The sequence below is a fragment of the Vigna umbellata genome, chromosome 5 (assembly GCF_029865625.1).
Source record: "Vigna umbellata cultivar VRB3 chromosome 5, Vumbellata_1.0, whole genome shotgun sequence".
NCBI classification, from domain to species: Eukaryota; Viridiplantae; Streptophyta; class Magnoliopsida; order Fabales; family Fabaceae; genus Vigna; species Vigna umbellata.
In genome coordinates, this window is record NC_142169.1 from 8,412,818 (window position 1) to 8,418,817 (window position 6,000).

Here is a 6,000-nt window from a genome sequence, read left to right on the forward strand (position 1 = left end):
AACCTTAAGCTAATTAATATATATAACTTGTTTGTAAATGAAATCACCCTAACCTTTCTAATTTGAATATTGAAAATTTTCAGCACCAAAAAAATCAGAGACAATATTACTCATGATTCTTAAACTTATTTCTCGTCATACGCACAAATTTCTTATCTTGAAAAATAAGGGTACTCTTCTTGCACCCTTAAATGAGTTTATCATTTATAACCTTCAATAGGATCAGAGAATGATAGATAGCATAATGAGGAGATTAGTAAACATAATTTTAGAATCAATATATGGATACTTTATAGGTGGTTTATTTGTTATTATGTTATGTAGTGCCTTTTCTGAATTTTGTGTTAGAATCCCTGTTATGATTGTGGCTAGCTCTTTGTTTCTGTTAAGATTTTTTGAATGTTAAATTCAAAATTTTCTTGATCAAGATGAACATGATAAAAGGTCGACTATTGTGGATTTTTTCGAATAATGTCAGTAATTTCTCCTGGATATTGGTGGTCTGCTTGTAACATGTACTGCTCTTTTAAACCTCATTCCATATGCTATGATTGTGTCCTCTCAAATGTGGTTTTGATTAGAGCACAAATTGGTAATGAACGTGTTCCCTTTAGCACGAAGTTCACACACTCAGCAAAATTGGTAGTCACATGTCCATATCTTCTGCCTCCATCAAAAGCTTGAGACAACTTCTTTTTGTGGGGTTTCACCTCAGTTCATCACACAAGAGAGAGAGAGAGAGAGAAATTTTTATTGGTGAATCCTTTTTTACCCGTATCTTCCACATTGCTGATTTCTTTTCATCCATAGCAATGAATATCACAAAGAAAAGGACAAACACAGGTTTTCAAATTTTGCCTTGGAAATTATTAGGGTTAACTCTTTCATTTATATTTCGTCTGTCTTTGTTTTTAACTATGAGTTCATATCCAATCTTACGTGATCTTGAAGTAATTGAAAATGCAAAAGAAGTTGAAGAAACTGAATATCCAGATTATCTTATGTAATCCTACCTATTCTATATCAGCCCGGGAGGCATGTACTACAACCAACCCAGTGTGCAGAGGTTTGTGAGGGTCAGATCGCGAAAACGTTACAAGAACAAGGCGCTTAGAACCCCATACACAGGAAACATAGCGAAACACGAGTGATTTTTGTATTGAATTGTTATAGAAAGGAATACAAAATTGTACATAGATAAACAAATAAGTTTATTGTACCCAATTTTTTTTAATGAAATAAAAGATGATACTTTCTTCAGTTGGTTATTGTTAATGTTAATTGAAGTTTTAATGTCTTTGTTATTGTCATTGCCAGATGTGTTGTTGTTTAGAATGTGAATAAACAAAGTGGCCAATGCAATTGACGACCATCCATGAATAATGATATCACCAATTTTCATTGCATCTATGACATGCATTGCCTATTTTGCCTCTTGTAATCGATTACAATGAGTCTGTAAACAATTACACGAAAAAAATTGTGGTTTTGTACAAAAACTTGTGCTGCAGGAGCCAATTGTGGCCACACAGGTAGCCAAAGACATTTTACGTTATTTTTTCATAATTCTTCCGTGGATGAGAGTTGTTTTATTGTTTAAGTGTGACTAAAGGGAGAAAATTGAGGTTTGGGCCGTCCATGGTGAAGGAAAGACCCAATGTTGGTCTCAAGACCAAGTTAGTTCAAGTCCTGAAACAAGTGTAGGCCCTTTTGTGCCTTGTAATCGATTACAAGGGCCTTGTAAACGATTACACGAACAAAAATCCGGTTTTGTACAAAAACTTGTGCTGCAGGAGCCAGCTGTGGGCACATAAGTAACCAAAGGCAATTTGAGTGAGATAACATGCTGTCAACTTTGACCTTTGGTCACTATTTTAATCATAACTTTTCCCACAGACCTCCAAATGATGTGATTCTTTTTTTATTAGAAACTAGACTCAAAACGCTTTCTAATGACTACTAATTTTTTATTTTTAGACATCTGAGTAGCTACAGTTAATTCCTTAAAGTTAACATTTTACACATTCCTGCCAACTCTGACCTTTGCTGATTATTTTGCTCATAACTTTCTCCATAAAACTTCAAATGCATTGATTCTTATTTTGTTAGATTATAGACTCAAATAGCTTTAAAATGACTTTAACCCATAATTTTTAGACCACTGTACCAGATGCAGTTAAATTCCCAAAAACAACGTTTTTCTGAGCTTCTTAAATGAGTTTACTTTCAAGTTATTGTTTCATGTTTCTTAGTTTAGATGGTAAAATTACAAATTAATAGTCATTGGAAATATTTTTGAGTCCATTTTGTAATTAAAAAAGAATCAACTCATTTGGAGTTCGGAGGAGAAAGTTAAAAGCAAAACAACCAGCAAAGGTTAGAGGTGGTAAGAATATATAAAACTTTAACTTTAGGGAATTAACTGTACCTACTCAGTCCAAAAATTACATATTTGAAGTCATTGGAAAGAATTTTGAGTCTATTTTCTAATAAAAAAGAATCACATCATTTGGAGGTCTGTGAGAAACGTTATGATTAAAATAGTCAGCAAATGTCAAAGCTCATATATGTTTTTGAACCAAGGTAGGTGAACTGCAGGAGTCAGTTGTGGGCACATAAGTAGCCAAACACATTTTACGTAATTTTTTCATATTTCTTGAATGTATGAGAGTTCTTTTTAATGTTTAAGTGTGAGAAGAGCATAAAAACTGGGTTTTGGGCAGTCCTTGGTGGAGGACAGACCCAATGTTGGTGTCATGACCAAGTTAACATGTTGTCAACTTTGACCTTTGCTAGCTATTTTAATGATAACTTTTCCCATTGACCTCCAAATGATGTGATTCTTTTTTTATTAGAAACTAGACTCAAAAACCTTTAAAATGACTACTAATTTGTAATTTTTGGACATCTTAGTAGGTACAGTTTATTCCTTAAAGTTAACATTTTATATATTTCTGTCAACTCTGACCTTTGCTGGTTATTTTGCTCATAACTTTCTCCACCGAACTCCAAATGAGTTGATTCTTGTTTTGTTGGAATCTAGACTCAAAGACCTTTCAAATTATGCCTTGGTAATCAAGTGTAGGCCTTTTTGGCCATTGTAATCGATTACAAGGACCCTGTAAATGATTACACGAACAAAAATATCGTTTTGTACAAAAACTTGTACTACAGGAGCCATCTGTGAGCACATAAGTAGCCAAAAATATTTTACGTTATTTTTTCATATTTATTGAAAACTGAGTTTTGGGCAGTCTTTGGTGGAGGAAAGACCCAATGTTGGTGTCATGACCAAGTTAACATGCTGTCAACTTTGACCTTTGCTGGCTATTTTATTGATAACTTTTCGCACTGACTTTCCAATGATGTGATTAGTTTTTTTATTAGAAACTAGACTCAAAAAGCTTTCCAATGACTACTAATTTGTAATTTTTGGACATCTGAGTAGGTACATTTTATTCCTTAAAGTTAACGCTTTATATATTCCTGCCAACTCTGACCTTTGCTGGTTGTGTTGCTCATAACTTTCTCCACCAAACTCCAAATGAGTTTATTCTTGTTTTGTTGGAATCTAGACTCAAAGACCTTTCAAATTATGTCTTGGAAATCAAGTGTAGGCCTTTTTGGCCATTGTAATCGATTACAAGGACCCTGTAAATGATTAGACGAACCTTGTAAATGATTATACGAACAAAAATCTGGTTTTGTACAAAAACTTGTGCTGCAGGAGCCAACTGTGAGCACATAACTTGCGAAAAAATTTTACGTTATTTTTTCATATTTCTTGAATGAATGAGAGTTCTTTTTAATGTTTAAGTGTTAGTAGAGCTTGAAAACTGGGTTTTGGGCAGTCTTTGGTGGAGGAAAGACCCAATGTTGGTGTCATGACCAAGTTAACATGTTGTCAACTTTGACCTTTGCTGGCCATTTTCATGATAACTTTTCCCACCGACCTCCAAATGATGTGATTCTTTTTTTATTAGAAGCTAGAATCAAAACTCTTTCCAATGACTACTAATTTGTAACTTTTGGACATCTGAGTAGGTACAGTTTATTCCTTAAAGTTAACACTTTATATATTCTTGCCAACTCTGAAATTTGTTGGTTGTTTTTCTCATAACTTTCTCCACCGAACTCCAAATGAGTTGATTCTTGTTTTGTTGGAATCTAGACTTAAAGACCTTTCAAATTTTGCCTTGGTAATCAAGTGTAGGTTTTTTTGGCCATTGTAATCGATTATAAGGACCCTGTAAACGATTACACGAACAAAAATATGGTTTTGTACCAAAACTTGTGCTGTAGGAGCCAGCTGTGAGCACATAAGTAGCCAAAAAAAATTTATGTAATTGAATTTGATCTGTTTTAGGCACCTGTGTGATGTGATACTTTTTTTAGGCACCAACACTCAATTGAATTGGATCTTTTTTTTAGGCACCAACACTAAGGCCTATCAAGGTCGCTTACAGAATCGATTTTTGTACCAAACACTCATAACGAAATAAAAGTTTCAATATATATGGTCGAACAACACTAGTAGAGAATGTATGGTACCAGATCAAAATTGAAATTTTATTCATATAATATATTATTAGTACATATAATACCCAACATTTATAATCATGATCTTTTGTATATAAAAAACATGTACAAGTTCCAACCCGAGTGAAAAATTTCTTTCGATCGAGAGGAAGACCCGTAAGAGTGAAAGCAATGCTCTAGACAAAGTGAAAATGGTGGAGAGAGACGAAGATGAGGGTTGCCATTGGACCTGTAGTTATAACATCAACAAAACAACAAGGGTCGAGAAGATGGTTAGGGTTCGCGAAAGAAGAAAACGTCAATGCTGGAGAAGATGGTTACGCTTCGCGCGAAAGAAGAAAACGTCAATGCTGGAGAAGATGGTTAGGGTTCGCGCAGTTCTACTTACCAAAAAAACACCGCGTGAAGGGCTTCAATGCTACAGAAGACGGACGTCCAAGACAACGAGAAGGTGAGTCTTTAGGGTTTAGCAAGAAGGTTAGTGTTTGAACACCAGAAAGATAAGAGAACTGAGAGAGATGAGGGAACGCGAGAGGTCAGGCAAAAGCGAAACTGCGAAATGCAAATGAAAGAAGAAGCGAAAGCGCGAAATGAAATTTTGTATTTTTTTCTTCCCATAATACCCTTGCGTAATCAATTGCATATTAATTTATTTTTTTAAATATCAGCCAATGGACAACCACCACATGGCGTTGTCAAAACTGTGTAAAAAAGAACGTTGTTAAAGAAGCGTTTTCCATAGTTTAAAGTGTGAAAAATGCATGAAATAACATGGGAATAAACAAAAAAATTTAAAACTTTTTTTTAGAAAAATATAACTAAATAAAACTTAGCTTACTTAACTTAAGCTTTTCATTGTCATTCATACAACACCACATGATTTCCAAGTGTTCCAATTGTGCAATCCATAGTTTCAATACCTACTGCAATGAGGTAATTCAAACAAATAGGGTTGTGAGCCAAAGTTATCGTCTTTCTCTATTAAACGATATCTTTGTTCTTGGAGTTATGTTTTAAGTGTTGCAATATCTGATGGAATCCAATTCCCAGCTGGAAACGTGTAGGAAGAGGTTCCAGACCAGAGGAAACCAATAATGAATAATGGTGCAGCGGATGGATGAATTGATGCAGTGTTTGAGGTGTTTTAATGGAGGAAAGGTGTATGGGTGAAGCCTCACAGCTCAGAGGGCCTTCCTACAGAGGAAGGAAGCTTGAGGAAAGGAGAAGAAGTAGCAATTCAAAGGTGACTTAAGAGCACAAAAGCTGGAAACCAATTTCTGCAGCATATCATTAAGCTCAAAAGTGCCTCAATACAAGGAAAAGGCCCTCTTATTTATAGGTGAAGAGGAGCCTAATTTCTAATTCTAATTCCCTCCTAAATTCAAATTATTCAGATTTATTTTGATCAAGCAAAGTCCATGCCTCTGTCCAGCTCATCCAGCAAGGTGTGTGCTTCCTTCC